This window comes from Mustela putorius, unplaced genomic scaffold, assembly GCF_011764305.1.
Source record: "Mustela putorius furo isolate JIRA1106 unplaced genomic scaffold, ASM1176430v1.1 tig00003937_pilon_pilon_pilon, whole genome shotgun sequence".
In the NCBI taxonomy this organism is placed as follows: Eukaryota; Metazoa; Chordata; class Mammalia; order Carnivora; family Mustelidae; genus Mustela; species Mustela putorius.
This window is the reverse complement of record NW_025422082.1, coordinates 6,356,141-6,368,718: the sequence shown is the minus strand read 5'-3', so window position 1 is coordinate 6,368,718 and position 12,578 is coordinate 6,356,141. Positions and strand designations below refer to the sequence as shown.

The 12,578-nt window shown below is 43.9% G+C and overlaps 1 long non-coding RNA gene across 1 annotated transcript; it reads left to right on the top strand.

Moving 5' to 3' along the window:
* The first annotated feature begins 10,083 nt into the window (after positions 1–10,083).
* LOC101687067 lies at positions 10,084–11,328 on the top strand. Its single transcript, XR_200253.3, has 2 exons — positions 10,084–10,205; positions 11,235–11,328. It is a non-coding gene; the product is annotated as an uncharacterized LOC101687067 (long non-coding RNA).
* Positions 11,329–12,578: the final 1,250 nt, after the last annotated feature.

Genomic DNA, 12,578 nt, shown 5'->3' with positions numbered 1-12,578 from the left:
CAATGGTAAATTTCAAGGTGGAGGAACCAGCCCCATGCCAGGAAGTTCTCTAGCACTCTGCATACCCAGGAGTGACACACTCAGGAGAAGCCACAGTCTCAGTTCTTTGTAAATGATAATAGGAGTGAAAGATGTGTCCTTAACACCAGTCTATGATTTCTTCCATTCAAAATGAAGAAGAGTTGGGTTTTTTGTTTTGTTTTGTTTTTAATCACAGACCAGAACATCTGGTGTGTCTTGAACATAATTTTTGAGGACAGAGCAAGCATTGTTTTCAATTCCAGATTTTTGCGAGTTCCAAGAGTTTGAACCCATGAAAAATTGCTCGTAGGACAGAAATGAGACCAAAGTGACTTCTAATATCAAATCCAAATATTTGCCATTTCTGAAGTGAGCAAGAGCAGAATAGCTATGTAAAACTCTAAATGCCTCAAAGATCATGACTAAATAATTTAGAAAGATTATGGTCGTCGAATAATAATAACACTTGTTGCTAACAGTAACAATGATAATGACCAATACAGCGAAAATGCGAAGCTTCTAGCCTGTGTACGATGGAGTAACAGAGTGTGAGTCCTGGAAATTAGCAGACCTGAGTTCAAATCCCCCCTCCAGCCTCCACTCATAACTGTGTAACTATCGGGAAAGTATCTTTAGGAGCTGTAATTTCCCCAGCTGTAAAACTGGTGACAGGAAGATCTTTGTGCCAAGATCTTTCCCTGCCAAGACTGTTGAAAAGGTTTCAATAAAATAAAGAATGTGAAAGTGGCAAACACAGCAAGCGTTCAGCTCTATACCTTTCGGTTTCTTTCTCCTTAGCCTTAGATAAAAACGAACATGTGTTTTTCTGGAAAACCACCCATCACTCTTTCCTTACAACTTCTCCCTGCCAACCCTGAAGGGAGGCTTATTAATTAGTCAGTGTTTGTAAAAACTCTTAGAAGATGAAAGTGCTGGGTGTGGAACAACATCATTTACATTACAATACATGAGTTGGCTGCTCCTTCAAGGGGATCTGCTTACAACGTGAGGGAGTCCTCATAGATGTGCTCCAGTCTTGCAAAAATCAATGTGAGAGTTTCTGGAAAAGCCATGCGTCTGCATGCTGTGCTACGGACCATTCTGAGCAGGAGGCCCGCAATTCTGGAGATGTGGTATTTTAGATAATCCTCTAATAGCCAGGCCAATGAGAAACCAATAAAAGGAGGTCAAAAGTTGATCTGATTGAAATCTGCAAATCACCCTCAGTTTCCTTTAGTGACAACTTTACCAACAAGAAGGACAGAGACCCATTTGGGTTTCACATTTTCTCCTTGCCCTTGCATATCTTGAGCTAGAGAGATAGATCATCAGTTCTAAATGGATAAAAGCAGTATTTCTCAAGCCAAGATTCCTAAATCCCTGGGGTGGGGGAACATGCTGTCTTCTGGGAGGATTTGGGCCTTGTGGGTCTCTCACTCTGGTCTCTAATATTTCCTTCTCCTCTGCTCTGGTCACAGGGAGAGATTGCGATGTCTGTCCCATGTTGTTTCAGCAAAACGACGTCAGCTGCCAGTATAAATTAGTGTTGTGAATGCTCGATTGATTTTGTGATTTTTACTTTTTTACTTTCTGAATTACTTTTATTTATGAAAGCATAAGCATTCCATCTTAAAGTATAATTCTATGCAAATTTTACAGTTTTAGTATAAGTAATTTAAGAAATACTCTGGCCTTTTAGGGATTTTTTTTTTTTCCCCTGAACGCATTACTCAAATTTGAGAAGCCCTGGACTATGGCAATGAGAAAAGGGAGGAAAAGGTTTGGTAATCTGCAGATTGGGTCATCAGTCCTTGAATAATCAAGACTTGGCTGAATGCTAATTCCTGTGTTCCGTAATGCAGCATCAATAAAAGAAATCTCCATGTATTCTTCCAGTATTTCATTTTTGCCTCTGAATTATGTTCATATCCACAAATCTCAGCCAAGGACCTATTGAATAATTGTCCCCACATGTAACATTTTCCTGGTCATGTTTTCCTTGCCTTGGTTCTATGAAATATGGAAATGTGTTTCTAATTATTAGCAGAACCACCTGGTAACTGCACTGTATCATCTCAATAATATGACTCATTTGTACAGTTTGGTAGAGCTCAGAGTCATCTTTGACACCATCCAAGAAAAATTCGTTACCAAAATGACCTCAACTAACACAGGCTCACCTATAACCAAGGTGATCATATTTTGTAAGCCAAGAATCAGAACTTGGGGCTTGACAAGTAGAGCTGTATCTGACACTGGGTTTGTCCTGGAAAATTCTGAAGTTCCATGGTATAAGCCACAAAATCAGCCACTAAGTTATGCACTGGTGCCTTCATGTTCTTGTTTTTGAGAACTTATTAAAACAACCGGTTCTTGTCTTTACCATCCTTACGTATGTGTGGGCTGAGGCCCAAGAATCTATCACTTCCCTAAGTTCACTGAATGGGCAAGAGGTGAGAACAGAAATCGAACCAGCTCTTCTGGGAAACTTACCCTGACTTTGCAAGGAAACCAAAAAGAAATCTCTTCCTGTATAATGAGCCTTCTAAAAATCGGCCCTTTCTTCAGGCTTAGCAGAGTTGGCATATTGATGGTAGAGAAGTGGTATGTTCAGAAGCTCCGGGAAGTGCCTGTGCATCGGGCTAAACCTTTCTTCCATGTTGAATCTTATTGTATTGGCCAAAGCCTTTTAAGTTTGTAAGCATATGCTAATTTGCATAGCATATAGTTTTCATCCCAGCCCCTACTCTCTTCCCTTCATTGTTTGACTGTACTTTTGGTAAGTAGGAATGTCAGAGTGGAAGAAGAGGGAAAACGAAGAGAAAGGCCGGTATGTACTTGATGTTTTTAAATTGAGTTATAGTTGACATACAATGTTTTATTAGTGGCAGGTGTACAACATTACGATTCGATACTTGTATGTATTACAAAATGATCACCATAGTTAAGTCTAGTTAATATCTGTCACCACACATAGTTACAAAAACTTTTTGGGGGAGGGCGCCTGGGTGGCTCAGTGGGTTAAAGCCTCTGCCTTTGTCTCGGGTCGTGGTCTCAGGGTCTTGAGATCGAGCCCGGCATCCGGCTCTCTGCTCAGTGGGGAGCCTGCTTCCCCCTCTCTCTGCCTGCCTCTCTGCCTACTTCCAGTCTCTCTTTCTCTCTCTCTGTCAAATGAATAAATAAATAAATCTTTAAAAAAATTTTTTCTTGTGATGAAAACTTTTAAGATCTACTCTCTTAGCCACATTCAGATATGTGATACAATATGTATTTGATCTTAAAACAAGAACAGAAGAAATTTTCTAGCATGGCAGGTTATGCTGGCATGGAACAGAGTTTCATGCTGAAGAGAAGTTCAGTTAAGTAAATTCTCAGGGGCCTTAGGCACACGTAGAAGTGAGACCGAGGTTCTGTCCTATAGGACACATTTTGATGCGGGGAGTAAAGAGAAGTCTGTTCCTTTGTGGGAGCACAGGAGACATGATTGATGGCATCCATTCCTCAGAAATGACAGCAGAGCGTGGAGCTTCACCTTGACATTCATCAGAATGGCAGAGGAGAAGGAGCCCGTGGCAAAGGCAGCAGGTGCAGGAAGTGAGGAAGGAGCAAAGGAGACACGAAGCCTCAGGCAAGATGCTCCAGGTCCCTCACAGGGTGCGGGCTCTTTCTGCCTAACAGAGCACTGTGTTGGTAAGAGAGCGACAAGAGGGAATACATCTGGGAAGGGTGCTTTTCCCAACATGCTCTAACTTAGCTTTCTAAAAGCCAAGGACTTCAGCAATTGTAACAAAGAAATCTACATAATTATGCCAGCGCCCTTTGGCAGCATCCTTTCTCAAGCCTGGGAATTCTCACATCCCCCCCCCCCCACCCCCGCCAAGCTTCCTGAATTCAGGACCTTCATAAGGCTTGTCTTCAACCCCGCAAGGTTTAATCACATGCGCAGGACAGGCTGCCAAGCTCTTGAAAGTACATACAACATGTGACTTCTAAAGTCGGCGTCTCGGGGGCAACAGAAAGACTTATGATCAGAAGAGCTCTTTTCAAATCTCAGTTTATCTATTGATTGAATGTGTCAGTTCTTGGCCTCTCTGGGACTCCCCTGTGTTCTGCAAAATGGGCTGACTCCTCCTTTCTTTGTGAGGTTGTAGTAAGGATCAAATGGGATGACTCCTGTGAACATACCTGGCAGAGAGCAGAACTCAACACCTACCAGGAGACTTCAGTGCTCTTAAATGTGAATCAAGAAATTGGCCCTTGTGGCGCCTGGGTGTCTGAGTCAATTAAGCACTCAAATGTTGATTTTCCCTCAGGTCGTGATCTCAGGGTGGTGAGATCAAGCCCTGGGCAGAGCTCTAGCTGAGCATGAAGATTCTCTCTCCCTCTGCCCTCAACCCCTTGCTCACACACACACACACACACACTCTCTCTCTCTCAAAATAATCTTCCCAAACAAAAAACTAACCAAAAACAAAAGAAAAAGAAAAGGAAAAAAAAAAGAAAAGAAACCAGCCCATGTTAGAGACTAACTTTTTCAGTTTTGGTATATTGATAAGTAATAGATCATTCAGTAAGCTATTACAGAAAAGCCTTACTAAAATAGATTAGAAGATCTAAAGAATTAGACTAGAGGTAGCTTTGGTCCTTCTCCATCTCATAACCTAGATGGCAAAAAAAAAAAAAAAAAAAGAAAGAAAGAAAGAAAAGACATAGATAAACTCTAACGAAAATATGTTCAAAACCTTGGGGTGACGAAACTGTAATAAAACTAGGTTGTAGGTGGGGCACCTGGGTGGCTCAGTGGGTTAAAGCCTCTGCCTTTGGCTCTGGTCATGATCTCAGGGTTCTGGGATCAATCCCCATGTCGGGCTCTCTGCCCAGCAGGGATCTTGCTTCCTCCTCTCTCTCTGCCTGCTTCTATGCCTACTGGTGACCTCTGTCTGTCAAATAACTAAATAAAATCTAAAATAAAATAAAATTGGGTTGTAGGTGATAGTGACACACTCTAGTAAATGAAGAGATGAAAATTACAGAGTTGTACACCTGCTGGCTAGTTTTATATCACCTTGGCTGGGCTACCGTACCTATTCATTTCATTAAGTACTTCTCTAGGTATGGCGGTGAAGGTATTTTATGGGTACAGTTAATATCTACCATCAGTTGACTTTAAGTAAAAGGGATTTCCTTTTGATAGTGTGGACGGTCCTTGTGAAATCAATGAAAAGACCTTAATAAGAGCAAAAACTGAAGTTTCCAGGAAAAGAAATTCTGCCTCACGATTGTAACATCAACTTCTGTTTCTTCCTAGCCTCCTGGCCTACTCTAGAAATTCAGAATTGCCAGCCCCTACGATCGTATGAGCCAATTCCTTAAAATCATTCTCTCGCTCTCTCCCCATATATATATTAGCTATGTTTCTCCGGAGAACCCTGACGGATGTTACACTTAAAATAAGTACCTTGTATTGTATATGAATTACATCTCAATAAACTGCTTATTTTTAATTATGCACTATGGGATTCCATTTTTTAAAAATATTTCATTTATTTGACAGAGAGGGACACAGCGAGAAAGGGAACAGAAGTAGGGGGAGTGGGAGAGGGAGAAGCAGGCTTCCTGCTGAGTAGAAATCCCCATGCAGGGCTCTATCTCAGGATCCCGGGATCATGACCTGAGCTTAATGACTGAGCCACCCAGGCACCCCCTGGGATTCCATTTTTTATAAAATTCTAGAAATGGTAAACTAATCTATGGTGAGAGGAAGCAGATCATTGGTGGCTGGGGTAGAGGAGGAGGTTAAAAAATGGGCATGGGGAAGCTTGACAGGGTGATAGAGATATTCACTAGCTTGCCTGCGGTGACCTGTACATGAGGGTTTGCATACGTCAAAACTTATCAAAGAGCACACTTTATATATGCACAGTTTATTGTATGTCAATCATACCTTCATACGACGGTTTAAAGGTGAGAAAGAAAAAGAGAGGAAAAAGAGACACAAGATGATAAATCCAAGGGAAAAAGTAGTTAAGCCTTATAGTAGCCAGGGCTATCCTGCCTATTTCGTTCCCCCTTTATCTGGCTCCCCACTTTGCTGTCCTTGGGCTGTATGCAGGACACAGGGGATGAAAAGGAGCACTTCACTCCGGCACTCAAGGACGCTGGAGGCATGCCAGTTCCCTTCTTATTCAGGTGAAGATGTCAGCAAAGGTCTGGTCCCTGCACACAGCGCCAGCCACCCACAAGTGGAAATGAGTAGAAAAAGTGTTCCAGAGCAGGCTGCTATAATCAGATAGACTGGCGACGAAGAGGAAAGCTTCTGTCCACCAAGGAATCCATTTTTATCTCGGAACCTAGGTTCTGTCTGAAAGGAGTGGAAGACAGCTCCTGTTCCCTCCCTGCCACACACACACAGCTAGGCAGAGAACACAGAGCTTCCAGAATCAGTAGGGATGTAAGACTAGGGGTTAAGGGAACAGTAAGAGCCCTTTCCCTCTCACCAAGAAGAGGAAGTGACAAGCATTTTGTGGAGCACACAGGGATTGGCCACACTTCCGCTCAGACAGAGCCTTGAGCAAGGAACTGCGCAGAGGCTGAGGAAAATCACCCGGGGGTGTCCCGGGATCCATAATGGGGAGGAACTGTGGCATGCTCTAACTCGGAAAAAGAAATCTGGTCATGCTCCGCCCAGAGATTCCCTTCTCTGCACTTGCTAAGCATTTTGGTGATGAGGCAGTAATGCTTAATCAGACTTCATGTCAGAAGCCACCGGAAGTTGTTTAGACTCAGAGTCTAACGCAACAATGTGTCTCCTGATAGCCCCAGGAACCCTTCTTAGGAGTTTAAAACTATTCATGATGCTTTTGTGGATCCTACAGAGCCCTTTCAGGAAGGATTCTGGTGCTCAGAAGAAACAGGGCTGCCAAGCAAGTGTGTGGGCTTCGGTGCATTGTGGGGACCCGGGGACTTGAACCATGTTCCTGGATTTCACACACCGGGGACTGCTTGAGCCTCCAGTCTACCTGGGTGCGGGGGTCCGGCGAGAGGTGGAATTCAGCTCCAGGCCACAGAGGAGGGTATTGACTGTGTGAAAGGGATAGCCAGGGAAGCAGAAACAGAGAGCCCCGGGCCCGTGGGACAGAGAGGCCATAGAAACACAACCTTTACAATCAGACGGCCCAGGTGCATGTTCAAGTCACCTTGTTCATGAGCTTTCTGATACGGGAAAATTACTTGCTTTTTCCAAGCGCATTTTATTCTCTGTAACATGGGACCCAAGGAACAGGCTCACGTGAGTGTTGGAAAGATTAAATGAGATCGTGTGATTGTACACGAGGAAGTGCTTTATAAGCTGGGAGATGAGTGTGGACGTGCTGGGGACTGCTGGGGGTAGGGGGAGATGCGCCACATTGCCCGGGGGCTTCATTACCCAAGGGAGGGGCTGGTTTATGGACACACAGTTCCAGGACACCCTGTGAACACGGCCGTAGGGGCTGGCTGTGCAAATCCAGGAAAGTTGTCCCAGAGGTACTGGGGACACTGCTGTTGCCTTTGAGAACCATGCGCCTGTTTTATTTATTTATTTTTTTAAAGATTTTATTTATTTATTTGACACACAGAGAGAGATCACAAGGAGCCAGAGCAGCAGGCAGAAGGAGAGGGAGAAGCAGACCCCCGCTGAGCAGGGAGCCCCATGCTGGGCTCCATCCCAGGAGCCCGGGACCATGACCTGGGTCACCCAGACGCCCTGAGCCTGTTTTATTTTAATCCACGGAAGACAGTAGTAATTTTTAGCATTTTTAATTTTTCACTCAAAGGAAAAAGTCGGTGCAGGGAGCTTTCACTACTTCATCTCTGATACTCCAGGCAAGCCTGTAATGACTGGTTAGCCATGGTTCAGAGGTGGCCTAACTGAGGCTGAGAAAGGTCAGGGGCCTCACCTGACCTTGAACAGCCGGGCAGTGGCAGAGCCAGAACTCAAACTAGCTTCAAATCCCCCTGATTTCCCATTTGAATTTTAAAATAATGTAAGCAAGATGTTATAGCTTTTTGAATTTAGAAATGTTTTAAAATAAGATTATTGTTTTCCTGTACGAGTTTCAAGCTGGACGTCCAAGAAGAAGGAATCGGGAGAACTTGGAAAGGCTTGGGAAGGACAAGGCCAAAATGAACAAGAGCTCAGGGGAGAGGCAAGAAAACTCTGCCTGACGGGGAAAAATTAAAGAATTTGTTCACTAAATGGTCAGTTCCAAAGAAGCCAGGAAGAGTGTCCTATAACTTTGCTCAGTGGCTGGCCTCTGCCTCTCCCACTGAGGGTCCCCACTGGGAGCGTGAGTATCCTGGTTGGTCACCTGATCATTCTATCTGCAAAAGGAAAGGCTGAGGGGAGGGACTTCATTACAACCTCCAAGAACTGTGCATAAAGGAATCAGAGGGGCGTGGTGATAGAGGAGTGTTCTTCATAGTGTCAGAACAAGAAGGAAAGTTCTAGAAGGTGTCTGAAAAATAATTTTGCCTTTTCCCCCTGAAGTGGATGTGAGACACTCGACCAAAGGAGGCAAAGCCTCTTTCGTTGCAGACCTTGAAAAGAATGTTCAAGGGTCAGAGTTTTGAATGAGTGGAATGTAGAACCATCGTCCTTGAGGCAACCTCTCCATGTAACACCCAGTCTGAAAAGCCTCACTCTCAACCCCTCTCACTCGGCCTGTATCAAAAGGCTAATTCCAACATGACTTTGCAGGCTAAAATGACTTCCCCACCCATGGCAAGTCCCACCAACACCCAGAGGATTCCAGCGACGTGGCTAAGCCACCAGGAAGACCAGGAAGAGATTTTTCAATATCATTCGAGGCTTTGTGGGAGAGCGAACTTCGAGCCCATAATAGATGCTTTCTGATCCTCCTCACACTGCATCTGGCTCTCCTAAGTATTGGTCTTATTACGTTTTTAAAAATAGCTCTGAAGTAATTTGTGTGCTGAACTGGCTACAGGATAAAAAAAAAAACCCACCTGAATAAATTCTACTTGTTCCTATCAGCCAGAGACCAGGAACTGCAGCCAGTTTCCTCGGAGCTAATTTTCAGCATTAGGGTTTATCAGAACCTAAATTCCGTTCTAATAAACGATGAAACAGCAACCACTCTTTCAGCCACTTATTTGGGCGACCTGGGAATTGGCAGACGAGTTAAAAATTTCCATTGGTGACAACACACAGCTGTTGAGGTGCAAAGATCTGAGACTCTAATCAGACCAGGTTATATAAGTAGCACTGTCTCATTATCTTTGCTTGGGGGATAGGGTGCACGGGGCAGCTGGGGCCGGCGGCCCTGTCGGCAGAATAGCTAATGGGAAGTTGACACACAGAGATATCCAGTTCAGAGAGAAGAGGTGGGTGAGCGATGCCCCTTTCCAACCTTGAAGAAGAGTGCGGAGCGGGAACGGTTCCTCCCCAGCTCTTTTTGCATGAGGCAGTGTCAATAGCAAATGTATTTATTCTGTATTTAGCAGAAAGGGCACCCGGGGCCTCCCTTCGGCACACACTGCAGCGTTCTCTCACGGACTTCCTCTCCCCTCACGGTCTGAGGAAAGCTGTCCTGTCGAAAGAGCCGGAGATGCCCAGAGTAGGAAACTGTCCTGAGTGCCCAGCACGGAGTAGGGAGAGAGTAAGTGGTGCCCACTCACTCTACCAGTACTTGACAGCCTGCAGTGCCCTTTTAAATTCTGGTTTCAAAGTGGGCGATGCTTATCTTAGAACTAATAAAGGTTAACCACCGTCTTTGGCCAAATTACATCATCATCAGGAATCCACAAAATATGTTCACATCCATTATTTGCTTAACTTTCCGATACAGCTCTGTGTGGTAGCGGTGCTTATTTCAGCCTTTAAAGGTGAGGTTTCTTGGGGGTTCTATGGACTAAACAAATATCCCTGTTCTTGCCCAAGTTTAAAACCTACAGGTGCCAGGCAAGTGAAGAGGAAACCGTCAGCTTTGTTACTGATAAAAGTTACCAGGCAGAGTGGCTGACGTAGGCAAGAAGTCGGTTAGCATTCCTGCCCCACTCCCCACAGGCACACACACAACTCAGATCGGCATAGACCCGGGGCCGCCCATTTAAGCACGATTTCGGGTCTTTACAGCAGATTTCAATTATCAAGAATCCAGGAGGAGCACAAGCTCATGCTTAAGGTAGGTGAGCTCCCTGCAACTGAGAAGCATCTGCTAAAGGCTGACATTTCATGAGTGGGTAATTCCATCCTCCTGCGGGGATGAGTGGGTGAGGGGGCGGGAGAGCCCACAATATTACTCATAGAAACACGAGGAGAGGACGGGAGGTGATTTCTCCTGATATATCGCGGCTCTTTTGTTCAAAGTACTGAGTTTAACCCCCAAGCTCATGGTCATCACAGATGGGGTTCTTTGTCCTAAGAAGGCTTTTTCTCATAGCATTGCTGCTCCCACTTTATAAGATCAGCCCTCCAGTACTAGCCACTTCGCCTTTAGAAAATTCTTCTGGGATCACAGGTGGACAGTTTGGAATTTGCCCTCCGGAGACTCTGAATGGATCTAAAGACTACCTTAATTTAAGTGCAAATGCGCTTGTGATTCTGCTTTCCTCCCCACAAGACTGTTCAGCCATGTCCTTTGATATAATTCTTTTCAGAAGTTTTGCAGTGTGGTAAAATAACAATATACTCAATTACATCATGCCAGCAACATAGAGGGGACCAAATTTGAATATGAACTCCTGCCCGTTAGGAAATTCCAAAGGAGATCTTGAAGTCCAAAAATTAAATAATACTCTTCTAAAGAAAGTCCAAAGAAGTTTCAGTCCAACAGAAGTAAAGTCCAACGTTAAATTTCCTTAACTTGTGAGGTTAAAAGTCCAAAGAAATTAAAGATGAATTCGAATTTTTAGTTTTTCCTGAGACTTGATATGCAAAGGAATTCATATCCAAAATTTCATTTCTCCATTTCCAGTCCTGCTCAGTCTCAAACAGAGGGTCTTGGCCTCTAGCAGCTGCAGACTGGGCTGTCTTCCATGGGAATGGGTGTGGCTTCTTCATGGTCTCTCAGGAGCCCCATTTTTAAAGAGTTCAAAGAGTTAATGGAACACATAAGATTATTATCGCATCAGGCCCATATTCCGCAAAATTTAGAACCACAAGGAATCTCCAGCCACCAAAGAAGTTAACTTATCACAATTCTTTTTTTCAGAATGCAGTATTCAGTGTTGCCAGAGGCCAGCACTATTTGAGGGAAGGAGAAAAATCTGCGGATTAACTCACAATATAGGTCCTAAAATCTAAAATCTTGGTTGGTGCTTGTGTATTTAACAAATCAGAGCCAAACTGGATTGACTTCTGGAAAGTGTGAATAAGCCAGGTGAATCCAACTGGGCTTTGAATCCCTCTTCTCTCTCCCTTAGCTCCGAATGAGATCCAAAGCAACACAGTGAGATGACATCTGAGACATCTGATCTACCTGTGCCTGGCACAAGACACCTTGGGGCTCTATAGATGAGTGCTGACTACACAATTTAAATTCTTGGCCTGCACACTTGTCTGTGATTCACAGTCAAAGCTGCAAGCACAGTTATGCCTACTGATGCCTGACAGGTGACAATAATTCCTCATGCCTGGGTAGTTACAGGTGATGTGCAGAAGACACAGAGGCACATGGCTTCACCAAGACCCCAGCAGACTTCTCATTCTGACAGTCACAGTTTGTTATAGTCCATGTTTATTTAAAACTATGAAAATGGCCATTTTCCCATGGACAAAACTGCCATGGGTAGAGTGACCACATAATTTAGTGTTTAGGCCAAGAGAGTTTTGAGAGTGAAAAGGGAAGAAATGAATAAATATCATGAGAAAAGAGCATTAATGGGACTGGGCAAATTGTGATGTATGGTGACTTGAACCATAAGCCCCAGTGTCTAGCAAAGGAAGACCTTAAATCTCTAGGGAAGCCCCTCAAGGTGGGAACATGAAGAGCAGGGCATTGGAGTTTTCCCCAAAGGAAATTGAGGCTCAGAGATTTAAGGGATTTCCCTGCAGTTAACAGGCTTATCAATGGCACAACCAGAAATGCATCCAGATTTGTAGGTAGAGTCACAGCTCTTTCAATACACCACGGTAACCCATTGCCCTTGGATTCTGCTTCCCAACACCTCACAGCTCTGGTATGGTTTCTTACAATCCCCTCATTTGCCTCTTCTTTTTCAGTAATATAAATTTTCCCTACTACATGAGTAATAAATGGTCACTGTAGAAAATTTGGATATTGTAAAACAGCATAAAGAAAAACATCAATTGTTATTTTACTGTCAAGGAATACGTCCTGGTATATGACCTGTTACCCTTTTCTCTAGATTTGTGTTCTGTGTGTGTGTGAATGTGTGCAGTAATATTTTTGAGCTGTTCCCAGTTCCTCTTGTCTTATTTTTCTGTATATAACCCTTTTCCTTCCCTCTCTACTTGAAGCAGATAGAAGTCCTTGTTGCTCATTGCCCCAGGGGAGAAATGAACTAGGCAAAAAAACAGAAAATAAGGAGAATTT